Source organism: Trichosurus vulpecula, chromosome 1 (genome assembly GCF_011100635.1).
Source record: "Trichosurus vulpecula isolate mTriVul1 chromosome 1, mTriVul1.pri, whole genome shotgun sequence".
Lineage (NCBI taxonomy): Eukaryota > Metazoa > Chordata > Mammalia > Diprotodontia > Phalangeridae > Trichosurus > Trichosurus vulpecula.
In genome coordinates, this window is record NC_050573.1 from 294,314,936 (window position 1) to 294,330,263 (window position 15,328).

The following is a 15,328-nucleotide window of genomic DNA, read 5'->3' on the forward strand; positions in this document are numbered from 1 at the left end:
GATAATGGGCAAGCTGTTATCTCAATGTCTCTGGCTTCCTGTATGATCCAAGCCCCAGACCAATAACTGAGCCATGCAACTGGCACCAAGGAGTTTCATGTATTTTTGGTGGAAGTAGAAGGTATAATGTTACTTTTTGTTAAGATATTTTCCTAGTTTTAACCTTTCTATTCTAAGCACTATATCCATTTTCACTGCTACTTTATAATATCATATAACTGATACTAGAATTGCTTAGTCTTTTGTGGAAGACATCCATTGAAATTAGGGCTTCAGTGAGCTTTGGCTTAAGTAGATTGAGCACAAACCAGTAGAGTATAAGTCGTTAGTATATAAGTAGTTGGAAATATGAGTACATATCCCTTTTTCCTAGCTCTCTTAGCATTGAAATCAGTAGAGAACAGTGATAGGAACAAAAAAAAAAACCTGACATGACTAAATTGGAGAAAATGGCTTCAGATAAAAAGGATTTTCCTCTAAAAAGATATCATGAAGAAAATGAATACAAACTGTAAGGTACATAAGGGCAAAGACTATTTTCATCTGAAAAAATAATTTTTAAGTTCCCTCCCTACCCAGGGCTATATCACACAGTAGCATTCTGTATATAGTAGAAACTTAATAAATGTTTCCTGAATTGAATTGAGAAAGAAATAATTCTACTGCACACAGAATTTCACTCATTTCAAGGTCTTTATAAATCATTCTAGTATGTAAAAGAAATCATATTCTTTGTACTTTTTTATGAATTGACACTAATCATTAACCATCTCAACCCTTAATTTATGATGTCCATCAAACCTATATCTGTAAAAGGTTTGTAGGAGTTGTTTACCCAAAAAGACAAAATCTTAGCAGTCAGAGCTAGTTTTTTCACTGAACAAAATTTCTTCTAAATTTTAAGCCCATTTCTTGATACAAAAAAAGAAACAATTATTTCTCTCCTTCAGAAACAATCTGAAATAAAAAAATTCTCATTTCAATCAATTTGATGGAATAAATGCAGTTCATTAATTTTTTTGTTGATTATATAAAGATGAAAAATGCATAGTTTCTGATTTCCTCTAACGGGAGTGAAAACTCACCAATACAAGAAAGTATGGCACAGGTATGTGAAAGAGGAAGAGGCAAGATCCAAAATGCTCAAAGAAAATTTTAGGAGAATAAGTTCAGCTCTTTTAGCTTTTCCTAAGAATTATTTTCCAATTAGTGATTTAATTATTAATTTATTTTTAAATCTCTGGTAGACTTTTTTCTACTTACGCTCTTCTCCAAAAATAGAATTCTGCCCACCCCCAGACTCTCACTGGATCTAATCTGTTTACTGTCCTTCTTTTAATGTTCTTCTCTCTTGACAGTTTCCCTAGAGATCCTGAGAACCTAAAATTTTCCCATAATCTCCTTCCTAGGAATAATCAACTTGGACTGCCAGTGTGGAGCTCCAGTTGATCCCTGATGACTTGGGGTCAATGAATGACTAGCCACCTTTCAATATAAACACACATGTGTGAGGTGTGTGTGTTTGTGTGTGTGTGTGTGTGTGTGTGTGTGTGTGTGTGTGTGTGTATACTATAGATATAGCGCACTGGGCTAAACTCTGGTTGTAGGTGCAAAGTTTACAGCAAAAGCAACTCCTCAGGGAACTAACAGTCTCTAATCCACTTTGAAGAAAATAGAAGTCATTTGGCTTTCATAAAGAATGATATTTACAGTAACCAGAACATATGCCTTTTGTCCAAGAATAAAGCTAGACTGAAGTCAATTTAAGCAAACTTGGATGTCTTTTTGAATGGTGATGCAAATGTGATCATTACACATCTTGTTCTTCTGACTGTGCACCTGAACAAACAAAAGAGGGTGCTTGGGAATTAAAGAGCTTTGAGAGCATCCCAGGTGAAATCTCTTTTTTCCTTACTTGGAAGTTGATTTTAGAATACAGTTAACCTAATTAGATAAGCTTATCCTTTATACATGAGTTTTAATTAATACAGTAACCAACATTCTTTAATATAGAACATGCTGAGTATTCTCAAGATGCACCTGACAGAAGTAGTGTTGCTCTCAAAGGATCTTTTCAAGATTTCAAATGGATCTTCAACTTCACAATTGCTTGCTATGAAAACATAGTCATCTGAATGGTATAATGGAGTAGTTACAATTCTGCTTTAAAATACAGAAAATTAACATCCCTGGAATTGCTACAACTGATGACTTGATCCTTGTTAATGGATGTGTTTGAATTATATTTTTTTATTTCTAATGGCATGGAACATTTCAAACATTACTTTTTATAAATATTGCTGCATCCCTTTGCTAAATATGCAAAATATTATAATTTCTTGATCATAACTTAAAAGCAAAAGCAAGTCATATATGAAACAACTGAGGAAATTTGTCTTTTTTCCCCAAAAAACTCATTGGGATAGTTTTTCCAGGGCTAGAACTGGTGCAGAGAGTTTGTAATCTATTTGTGTAAACATTCCCTTACCCCTAGTGTATGAATACCACCATGGAAGCACATATTCTATGTCTGTATGGGTGTAATATCAATTGAGTTGGGACTTTCTTACTGTTTTAAAATGATTAATTAAGTGTCTTTGAGTCTTACTAGGTGCTAAGCCCCAGGCCCAAACCCCAATTAGGTGCTAAACCTATGTGGGTGTGAATTGGTAACCAAGGTGGGGCCCCAGGTGGGGCTAACTAAGGGAAAGCCTAGTTTACACATGAGTTTGAGTGATGGGTTTGGGACATCAGAGGCTCTTAGACCATGTGGGTTTAAGTGGCCTCTTTGTGATGATTTTAGGTCACATGAAAAAGATATAAAACCAGGGGTTGGCTTTCTATTCTTTGGAGCTCTTACCCACAGCAGTGGTGGTACGAGTGACTCTGGGCCAGCCCTCATTACGAGCCCCCGGGCTGAACCTAGGTGTTGGCAACTACGAATCTGTATTTGGTCTGTCTGTCGATGTTTGTAATTTGTTTAGGGCTCTCACTCACGATGGTGTTGATGCGGAGACTCTGGGCAGCTGTAGCTAAGAAGCCCTCCAGCTCGTAAACCTGGATGTTGGGACTTTGTTAAAGTCTGGTAACTATGTACTGGGATTTGAATCAGACAAGGTATGTCTGTTGATGTTTGTAATTTGTTTGTATTTATTCTGAAGTTCAGGGTGCTGGTTTTTTCCCCTGAACTAAGTGAATTGTTTTTGTATGCTGAATTAAAGTAAGCTTGTCAACCCCTTAACGTTGCCTTCCCTACTAAAGCAGATCAAAAGAACCTGTGCTTTTGCAGCATGTTGGCAGCTTTCTGGGTCCTGGTTGTTGGTGGATCTTGCACCCCCACAGAAGCTGCTAGCCGGATTGTTGAAACAATGGGGAGATTTTTAATTATCACTTTATTTGCTATGTTGTTAGTTTAAACGACTTTTGTTTTGAGCCAATGTATCCCCTGGGTGACGAAAGAAAACAAATCTTGTGATCTATGGTTTTGAGTGGATGCTGACCTAAAGATTACCTCAAATCTGGAACCCATGGCTGAATGAGGTGTCAAAGTCCTAAAGGTTTCTGCTAAAAATGAAGTGGCAATACAGTATAAGCTCAATACAAGTCTGTTATGTGAAAAAAAGGCTAATGCCACCTGAGACTTAATTGACAGGCTTAATATCCAGAAACAGAAAAGTAAAAACATATTCATACCTGAGTAGGCCATATGTGTTGTACTTCCTTCAGTTCTGGGCACCTGTTGTAGGTGTGGCTCTAATAGAAGCACCCCCTTAGTTCAGGTTCAATATTTGAAAGAAATGAGTTACTTGAAAAGCACTTACACTTAACAAAAATGTTTATTTTGCCCAAATCCAGTAAGAATATGCAACAAGTATATAGTGGCACTTAGTTTCTCTATAAGCTGTTCTATTTTTATGGGGGTTTTTATCCTACTTAAGCTTTATATTGCATGACAATATTTTTCTTCATTAAAACAACCCTTGCTAATTTCCTTTATAGTATTTAATTATTCACTGAATATTTCTCAATTACATATAAGTAAAAAAATTAAACCATTCATTTTTTAAAATTTTGAGTTACAAATTCTCTCCCTCCCTCTTGCACCTCTCCCCTTCTTGAGAAGGCAAGCAATTTGATATCAGTTATACATGTGAAGTCTTCCAAAACATATGTCCATATTAGCCACGTTACAAAAGAAAACACAAACAAAAAACCCAAGAAAAATAAAGAAAGTAAAAAGTATGGGTCCATCTGCATTGAGTTAATCAGATCTCTCTCTGAAGATGGATAGCATTTTTCATCATGGTTCCTTTGTAATTGTTTTCAATCATCGTCCTGATCAGGATAGGTAAGTCTGTCACAGTTGTTCATCCTTAAAATATTGCTATCACTATGTACAATATTCACCTGGTTCTGCTCACTTCATTTTGCATTAGTTCATATGTCTTTTAAGGTTTTTCTGAAACTATCCCCCTTGTCATTTCTTACAGCATAAAAGTAATACATCACTATCATATACCACAACTTGTCCAGCCACTCCCCAATTTAAGGGCATTCCCTCAATTTCCAAATCTTTGCCACCACAAAAAGGGCTGCTATAAATAATTTTGTACAAATAGGTCTGTTTTTCTTTTCTTTTTTCACTGTGATACAGATGTAGTAGGAATACAACAATTTTGTTGGGTCAAAGTGTATGCACAGTCTTAGAGCCCGTTGGCCATAGTTCCAAATTTTTTTCTAGAATATTTGGACTAATATACAGCTCCACCAATAATGCATTAGTTTCCCAATTTTTTTCTACATCCCGTCCAGCATTTGTCATTTTCTTTTCTGTAATGTTAGCCAAACTACTATATGTGAGGTGATATTTCAGAGCTATTTTAATTTGCATTTCTCTAATCAGTAGTGATTTAGAGCATTTTTTCAAAATATGTATTGATAGCTTTGATTTCTTCCTCTGAAAACTGCCTGTTCTTATCCTTTGGACATTTATCAACTGGGGAATGACTCTTATTTTTATAAATTTTGCTCCATTTCCTACATATTTGAAAAAAAAACGAGACTTTTATCAGAGAAACTTGCTGCAATATTTTTCCAGTTTCCTGTTTTCTTTCTAATTGGGCTACATTGGTTTTTTTGTGTAAAAGTTCTTTAATTTCATGTAATAAAATTGTCTATTTCACTTTCTCTTCCCCTCTCTGTCTCTTGTTTGGTCATAAACTCTTCCCTTATCCATAGGTCTGACAGGTGCATTTTCCCATTCTCTAATTTACTTATGATATCACCATTTATGTCAGAGTCATTTATCCATTGTGACCTTATTTTGGTATATGGTATGAGACGTTAGTCTATGACTAGCTTCTGCTAAACTGCTTTCCAGTTTTCCCTGAAATTTTTGTCAAATGGTGAGCAATTACCCCCCAAAAGCTTCGATGTTTGTGTTTATCAAATACTAGATCACTGTGGTGATTTCTTATGTGCATTGTGTACATAATCTATCCCACCGATTCACCACAGTACCAGAGAGTTTTGATGAATTCTGCTTGGTAATATATTTCAAGACTTGGTATTGCTAGGCCACCTTCCTTCACATTTTTTTCATTGATTCCCTTGATATTCTTGACCTTTTAAAGTTCTTTCAGATGATTTTTTTTATGATTTTTCTAACTCTATAAAATAATTCTTTGGAAGTTTGATTGGCATGGCACTAAATAAGTAAATTAGTTTAGGTAAAATTGTCCATTGTATTATGTTGGCTTGGTCTACCCCTGAGCAATTAATATTTCTCCAATTGTTCAGATCTGACTTGATCTGTGTGAAAAGTATGTTGTAATTGTGCTCAAAGTGTCCAGGTTTGTCTTGGCAGGTAGACTCCCAAGCATTTTATGATGTCTACAGTTATCTTAATGGAATCTCTCTTTCTAGCTCTTCCTGCTGGACTTTGTTGGTAATATATAGAAATGCTAATAATTTATGTGATTATAGTTTATATACTGTGACTTAGCTAAAGTTGTTAATTATGTCAACTATTTTAGTTGATTCTCTAGGCTTATCCAACCTTAGGGAGCTCATTGATGGTTTGTTCAATTTCTTTTTCTAAGCTGGGGTTATTTAATTATTCTGTTTCCTCTTCCATCAATCTGGGCAGTTTACATTTTTGTAAGTAGTTATTCATTTCACTTAGACTGTCAGTTTTACTGGCATACAACTGGACAAACTAACACCTAATAATTTTGTCTCCATTGGTGGTGCAATTACTCTTTTCATTTTTAATACTAGCAATTTGATTTTCTTCTCTGTTCTTTTTTTAAATTACATATGATGTATTTTATTATATATTAATGTTAAAATTATCCTTTCTTGGGTTTTTCATAAAATCGACTCTGACTTTGTTATTAGTTCAATGTTGTTTACTGTTATTTTTTAGTAATCTCTCCTTTGATTTTTAAAATGTCTCTTTTGTTGTTTGAGATTTTTAATTGTTTTTTTTTCTAGTTTTTTTATTGAATGCCCAATTCATTGATCTGCTCTTTCTCGTTTTTATTGATATAAGTGTTTAGAGATATAAATTTTCCTCTAAGTACTGCTTTGACTGCATCTCAGAAATTTTGGAAAGTTGTTTCATTATTGCTGTTCTCTTTAATGAAATTATCTATTAGGATTTTTTGATTTCATTTTTTTGGATTATATTATTTAGTTTACAATTAATTTTTAATCTATGCATCCATAGCCCTTTATTGAATGTAATTTTTATCACATTATGGTCTGAAAAAGACACACTTAATATTTCTCTTTTTCTGCTTTTGGTTGTGAGGTTTTTATGCCCTTATACAAGGGCAATTTTGTGAAGGTGCCATGTGCAGCTGAGGAAAAAAAGTATAAATTTTCTTTATCCTCTTTTTGAACCATTTTAGATATGAGTGAGGTTTATATGTTGCCCAGTTTCCCACCATTTCCCCCTCCAGTGTAAAAGCTCTTCCTTGGACATCTCCTTTATGTGAGAAAATTTTCCCCATTCTTCTTCCTTACCACATTGCCCAGAGCATCCATCTTTTCTCCATTTTTTATATCATCACAACATAACCTAATTTGCTTTCATCTATTTGCTTAATTTTTCCACTATTACTCATGTTTGATTTTACAAATCATTTTTAGTTCCTCCATTTGTTGGGTTTGTATCCAATTCCCACACCCTCTTTCCATGTAGAATCCTTCTAATTGCTCTAATAAGGATAAAGTTCTTAGAAGTTACATGTATCATCTTCCCATATATAAAGGTAAACAATTCAACCTTATTAAGTTCCTTGTACTTTCTCTTTCATGCTTACCTTTTTTCTGCTTCTCTCAAGTTTTTTATTTGAAAGTCAAATTTTCCAATCAGCTCTGGTCTTTTCATCAGCAATGCTTGAAAGTCCTTTATTTCATTAAATATCCATTTTTTCTCTTGATAGATTGTACTCCTTTAGCTGGGTAGGTTATTCTTGGTTATACTCTAAGATCTTTAACTTGCCAGAATATCATATCCCAAGCCCTCCAATCCTTTAAGGTGGTAGCTGCTAAATTTTGAGTGATACTAGCTGTGGCTCCATAGTATTTGAAGGTTTTTTTTTTTTCTGGCTGCTTGAAGTATTTTCTCTTTTACTTTCAAACTCTGGAATTTGACTTATATTCTTGTGAATTTTCATTTTGGGATATCTTTTAGGTAGGACCAGTGAATTCTTTCAATTTTTATTTTGCCCTCTGAGTCTAGGATTTTGGTGTGGTTTTCCTTGATAATTTCTTGAAATATGATGTCTAGGCTCGTTCTTTGTTCATGACTTTCAGGTAATCCAGTAATTCTTAAATTATCCCTCCATAATCTATTTTCCAGATATTTACTTTTCCAGTAGGATGTTTCACATTTTCTTCCATTTTTCATTCTTCTTACTGTGTTAAATTTTTTTTAATGTCTCTTCAAGTCATTAGCTTCCACTTGACCTATTCTAATTTTTAAGGATATTTTTCTTCAGTGAGTTTTTATACTTCCTTTTGCATTTGGCCAATTTTTCTTTTTAAAGAGTTACTTTCATCAGTGAAGTGTTTTTAAGGTGTTATTTTCTTCAGTATTTTTGTGTGTCTCTTTTACCAGGCTTTTAATTGTCTTTTCATAATTGTCTTCTTTTGCTTTCATTTATTTGCTTAATTTTTCCACTACCACTTATATTTTATTTTAAAAATCATTTTAGGTCTTCCATGAACTCTTGTTGGGCTTGTATCCAATTCACATTTTTCTTTGAGGCTTTGCTTGTAGCTTTTTTGACTTTATTGCATTTTTTTCTGAGTTTGTGTCTTGATCTTCCCTGTCAGCAGAGTAGATTTTTATGGTAAGGTTCTTTTTTTGTTGTTGTTCTTGCTTGCTCATTTGTCCACCCTACTCCCTGTTTTTGAACTTTATATTAAATTTGGGCTCTGTTTACCACATAAGGGAAGGGAAATACCGTTTCAAGCTTCAGGCTTTTTTATGTTGCTATTTTCAGAACTAGGAGCTTGGAAGTTTTCAGTGCTTCTAAGGTAGTGTATCTCAAGAGAGGTATGAGCACTGCTGTATTGGTCTTTACCTAGGAAGGGCCCTTGTTCCCTTGGGATCAGAAATAATACTGTTTCTCAGGGTTCCTGATCCCTTAGGACTGTAAGTGATACCATTATTTAGAGTTCTCTCTCTTGACATAAAATGCTCTTCTCTGCCCTTGAACTATGACCCAGAAGTGGGTATAGGCAAAGAATTTGCCAAATAGCATCTGGTCCTACATCTAGTGGTAGCACAAGGGTCCTTGTGAATTTCTTTCTAACCAGTTGTCAGGTCCTCTTATTGTCTCTGGCTTGAGAGCTCAACAAAGCTGTTGCTGCTTTTGTCACCGCTACCTAGTGTTTCATCCATGTGGGTTCTGGACCAGCCTGCTACCCTGTATCACAGATCTCTCTTTCCAACCTCTTATGTTGTCTTGGGCTTGCAGAATATTTCACTCTGACCCTTTGTTGGATCTGCCATTCCTGGATTCATTTTGAGGCATTATTTTAGAGTTGTTTGGAGGAGAATGTTGGAAGAACTCAGCTGAATGCTTCCTTTACTTTACTATCTTGGTTGAATCCCTGGAAGTGACTCAATCCCCATTAATTTCTTTTACAAAGTTGCGTACTGATCTTTACAGAAGAAAAAAATGGTTGACTATATAGACCTGTTTAGCTAGAAGAATCTGAAAGATGTGGAACAACCTATCAGCCTCACAGTGCTGCCTAAGTAAGGCCTCACATGCAAAATATTTCAATTCCTAATATAACTCAGTACTCCATAAACTACTATCAGAGGGATAGAATCCATCCCAATGAGCCAGGGTGGCAGGAGGAAGAGGGCTGGGGTGGGCAAGTAGTCACATTTCAAGAGTGGAAGATATTAAAATGCTAGGGAAAAATACTATGTGTGTAGGTGTGTATGTGTGTACATGTGTGTGTGTTTGTGTGTTATATGTGTGTATTACTTCCAACTCCATTACACATGAATTTCCCATTTTAAAATAGCAAGTTTCCCAAAATGTTAATTCTAAAGCTTCTGCCCTTAATGAAAAGAGCCAGTAAAGAAAATGTGCTCTCCATGACATACATTATGCCCCAACATGATCTGGAGGCTTGGTGGATATCAACTGATAGTAATGGCCAAAAGACAATAGCTAAAAGTAGACAGTATATAAGCGACATATTTCCAGTGTGACATTTGTGGGTCACTCTGTGGCTCTGTAATCGGATTGTTTTTATATCAAAAGAGCTATCTATGAGAGCCATCATTTGGCATAATTCACATTATCTAGTTATAATTTTAACAACTTTTTAAAGGTTTTGAGAGTTCATGCAAAGAAAATGCTTGTTTGATATTCTTTCATTTTTGTAACAATTTTCAAAATTGAGGCAATTTAAAAATTCTTCAGAAAGTGTAGCAAGCTTCAGACCTTCTTTGACACAAATTGTTCTTGGGCTTCTTTTTTTTCCCGAATAAACTTGATGTTTAACATTTTGATCAATTCATTTAAGGGCTCATTATATATCAAACATTTAAGTGCTCATTATATGTCAGACACTGTGCTAAGAACTGGGAATACCAAAAATAATTCCTTTCTTCAAGGAATCCACATTCTAATTTATACTTATAACATGTAGGTATTTATGTCCATGCTGGCTTTATACATAATGGAGAGAAGGTAATATGTAAGGGTCAGACACTAGCATCTGGGAGGACTGGGAAAGGTCTCCTGCAGAAAGTGGAATTTGAGCTGAGTCTTAAATAAATCTAAGGAAACTAATGGGATAAGGAGGGAAAGCATTTTAAGGCATTGCACTGCAATGACACAGATCTGACATAGGAGATGTCTACTAACAGGCCTACTGTAGTTTGTCGTGGTCAGACTATGTTTACAATATTGTAGTCAGCTCTTAGAACTTGAGTTTAGAATGAGCATTGAAAATATGGAGAGGTGGGCAACAAATATAGTCCTTATGTGATATTGGAGGAATCAAAGTTATTTATCAATGGAGGCATGATAGGTACACTCAAATATTTGGAGGACTTATATGAGAAAGAATGATAGAGAGCTAGACCTAGAGTGAAGGTCTGCAAATTTCAGCTCAAAAGCAATAGAAAAAAAAAATTCCCTAACTAGAGCTATACAAAACAGAATAGGATGTTCCAGGGGGTACAGTGTTATCTCTAACTGAAAGTGTTTAAGCAGAGGTTGAATGACCACTTGTCAGTCATATTGTCAGGGGTTGTTTGGGAGAGAGTATGAGTTGGATGAGATGACCACTGAGGTGCACACAAAATCTAAAATTATGTGATTCTATAATATTCTTTGAAGGCAATATTTGTGCAGGATATAGATATCAGAAATATCCTAGAGACTCTACAATGGTCATAAATCATTAAATTAATATAGGTAACCAAAACCACAGCTCTACAAAATATGCTGATTGAACCAAGAATTGATTTAAGGGATTTTTTTTCACTGATTAGTTACTTACTGCATAAGTGCCAATTGATCTGTTTTCTATTGTGTCAAAATTTCTTCTCAATTCTGAGTTATGATTTAAAAGATATTGTTTTAGTTTCAACTAAACAGATAGCAATGTATCTCTGTTCATTTTGTATTTTTCAGGGAGAAATATTTCAAAGAGTCATAAATCTCTCCCTTGAAGGCATCTCATAGGCTACCTAATCTAACACTTAACTAAAGTTATTTTTCAGTCATTTTAGCCATATCTGACTCTTTGTGACTCAATTTAATGTTTTCTTGGCAAAGGTACTGGAGTAATTTGCCATTTCCTTCTCCAGGTCATTTTAAAGATGAAGAAATAGAGATGAAGAAACTGAGGCAAACAGGGTTAAATGATTTGCCTAGGGTCACACAGTTAGTAATTGTCTGAGGCCAGATTTGGACTCACAAAGATGAGTCTTCTTAGTACTCTATCCACTGTGCCACCTAGTTGCCCACTTATCTGAAGACATTTCCCTTTTATGTGACCATTCAAACATTTCTCACCAGGCTGCGCTACTTTGAGACTTCTCTGACTGACTTCTCCATCATGCCCCAGGAAGCTCATTATTGCAATAATCTCATCATCCTATAAGATCTCCTCAGCCTGGGTATTCCTCTGCCTCACTAATTGGAGGACAGGTTCATGAATTCCAAACCTCCATTAAGGAGAAAGCTCAACTCAGACTTCTCCTAATTTCTCACTTAGCTGTACACCTTTGGGATTTTCTGATTAACTTCTCCACCATTCCATTTTCTCCTAACTCTCCTCATTTTCAATGTCCTTTTATATGCTGTCTTCCCCTTTTTAGTTGTAAACTCATTAAAGTAAGTGACTTTCTTTCTTTCTTTCTTTCTTTCTTCCTTCCTTCCTTCCTTCCTCCTTCCCTTCCTTCCTTCCTTCTTTCCTTCCTTCCTTCCTCCTTCCCTTCCTTCCTTCCTTCTTTCTTTCTTTTTTTCTTTCTTTCTTTTTCTTTCTTTCTTCCTTCCTTCCTTGCTTCCTTCCTTCCTTCCTTCCTTCCTTCCTTCCTTCCTTCCTTTCTTTCCTTATTATTGCACTTAGCACAGCACCTTGCATATAGCAGTGACTTAATAAATGTTTATTGACAGATATTGTTTGATGACATCCAGTGGTGGGATTGGGAGCAGAGGAATCCATTTCTACTGAGCCATCCCTTCCATACTTGGGATAGCTATAATAGGAATATCATCATCCTACCCCTTTTAAGTATTCTATTTTTCAAGCAAAACATCCCCAGTTCTTTCAACTGATTTCCCAACAGATGAATTAAAAACTTTGGGTGAAAAAAAAGTAAGGGCAGGCCTAAAGCCTAAAAAAAGCTTTGCTTTCCACATAGACTATGAAAGACCAGGAATATATCTAAGTGAAAGAAAGTGCCTTGTTTCCAATGCTTTATTTTTTTCTGTGCCTTTACTATTCTCACTCATCTGCATGGAAGGATGGGAGAAATGTATTTTTCCTTTCTCTGAGATGTCCCCTCTGCCATTCTGATAACTGGAGATAACAGGATTACTTCTTTTTTCCCTTAAAAAAGCAAAAGAAGTCAGTGCTTTAAAAGGCAAGAGCATGGAAAAATCTGTTCTTCCCAAGAAGTAAAGAAAACCCCCTAGTTCTGAATTTCAGTTGGTGCCAAAGACTATTTATTGCCAAACTCTATAACTTCATGTTCAGTGGAACTACACCTGGTAGCAACTAGCAGTAACCATCAGAGCAGCAGGACAACACTAAGAAGGGGCCAAAAGAATTATTAGTGGAAACTGCACCTGACAAAGACTACCTACAAGAGAATGAAGAATATGCCAGAGTCTCCACGTCCAGTGGAGACTATGACAGAAACTATGTATGATTTGAGACAGCAGACAGCAGGGCTAGTGGGAGCAGAACAAAGATATGAACATGGAATTCCTAAAATAAGCTTTCTGGAAGACTTGTGAACAAGTTGGTAAGTGCTCTCAGGTATTGCATAGATATTTTGTTTCCCTGAATTTCCAGGCTCTTTTCCAGGAAAATATCCTTTCCATTGACATATCATTGACCTCTAACTATTTGGAAAGGAGAGATAAAGTAATGTCTTTCTTCTAAAGCCCAACCTAGTTTCCATCACCATTACCACACACATCATCTAAGCTTTAACCAAAGCCATAAAACTTGAGAAAAGAGGCAAAAACAGGTCATGTAACCAGTTGAAGAAGCAGCTTTTTTGAATTCGTCTGCTATTTTATACAGGACCCACAGAGTAGGACCATGAGTTTCCCTAGCCAACATCAACACACTTCCTGATGTACCTAGTTGAAATGCCTTTGATTGACTGATTTGTTGATTCATTCAATCAAGCTGTCTAGGCCTTATTCATATCCACTATAAATCTCTGGTTGATTGATTCACTTAAGTGATCTCTTCTGACAAAAGTTAGCAGGACTAGATATTTTGTTAGTTACTTTAAGTAAGGTGGGAAACTTAATTGATTAATTTGATGGACCTCCACACCCTTATACCATCCAATTTTAACTCTACTGATCTCTTTGTGGGAAAATACATTTTCAATTTTATTTAATTAAAATTGTATATTATACCTTCTATAATAATTTCTTATCTGTTGGTTGTCAATGTACTCTTGTGCTATAAATTTTTGGAAATTGTATTCTCTTCCTTTTATCTCTAATTTGTTTATGATGTAACCTTTTATCTGGAGCATGTATTTGATTGGAGTTTATTGTGATACATAGTATATGTTCTTGGGCTAACTATAATTTCTTCCAGAATGCTGTCCAGTTTTCCCAACATTTTACATCAAAGTGTGAGTCCTTATCCTAGTGGTTAGGGTTTGAGTTTTATAAAAACCTACAATAATATATTCATTTACCTCTGGGTATTGTATAGCTATTACATTAAACTAATCAATTTTACTATATTTTTTTCATCTGTACTAAATAGAATTAATGACTACTCTTTAATAGTATATTTTTGGATCTTGTACTGCTACAATTCCTCCTTTTCCATTTTTTGTCATTATTTCATTTGAGAATCTTGACCTCTTATTCCTCCAGATGAATTTTGATATTAATTTTTCTAGCTATATAAAGTAAGCCTTTTGTGGTTTGATTATTATGGCATTAAATGAATTATTTTAGATGTCATTGTCATTTATTAATTTTGCATAGTCCAACCATGAGTAATTAATATCTCTTTACTTATTTCATCTTTATTTCTGCAAAGAGTATTCTAAAGTTGTATTCATATAGTTCCTGTGTGTATCTTGGTAGCTGGACTCCTAAATATTTCATATATTCTATAATTATTCTGAATAGAATGTCTCTTTCTATCTCTTCCAAATGGATTTTGTTAAATGGTAGTGGTCATAATAGACATTCTTGTTTTACCTCTGATCTTATTGAAAAGGCCTCTACCTAATCTCCACTACATGTCTTGCTGGCTATTGGTTTTAGATAAATAATATTTACCACATCAAATGTGGTTTTATTCTTATTTATTATGGGTTTTTCTTTTAACAAAATAGGTGCTATATTTTGTCTAAAACCTTTTCCTGCATCTATCAAAGTTATTCTGTGATTTATAGTTGTTTTTGTTATTTATATAGTTTATTGAATCAATCTTCCATTCCTTATGTTAATCTTATCTGGTTATAGCGTATAATCTTTTTAATTTGTTTCATTAGCCTACGTGCTAATATTTGATTTAGTATTTAAATTTATTCATTTAGAAATGTTACTCTTTTTTTAACTCTCCTCACTTTATATATCCAGACTATATTTGTATAATAGAAGGAATTTGGTAGTATTCTTTTTTTAAATATTTTTGTAAACAGTTCATACAATGTTGAAATTAAATATTTTTTGAATATCTGATAGAATTCACTCATAAATCCAGCTGGTATGGGGCTTTTCTCCCCTTGGGGGTTCTTATATTACTTACTAAATATCTTTTTTTCCCCTGAGTTTGGGTAATTTAGATTATTTCTTTTCTGTTAATCTGGTTCCTATTCAAACATGACCAGTCCTATCCCTTTAAAAGGGGCAATGCAATGGATGATAATTAGAGCTGGTATAGAACTTAAAATGCAGAATGTATAATATTGCTGATGACCTGAAGGAGGAGCTTATTATTGTTAACACATTATAAAAGCTAGAGCCCAAGGCTCTCCTTTAGGAGTTTTTTGGTGGGTAGAGAGGGATACATAATCTTGGGGAGAGAAGGGAAGAAGTTTTCTTATAAGCATGTACAAGGAAAA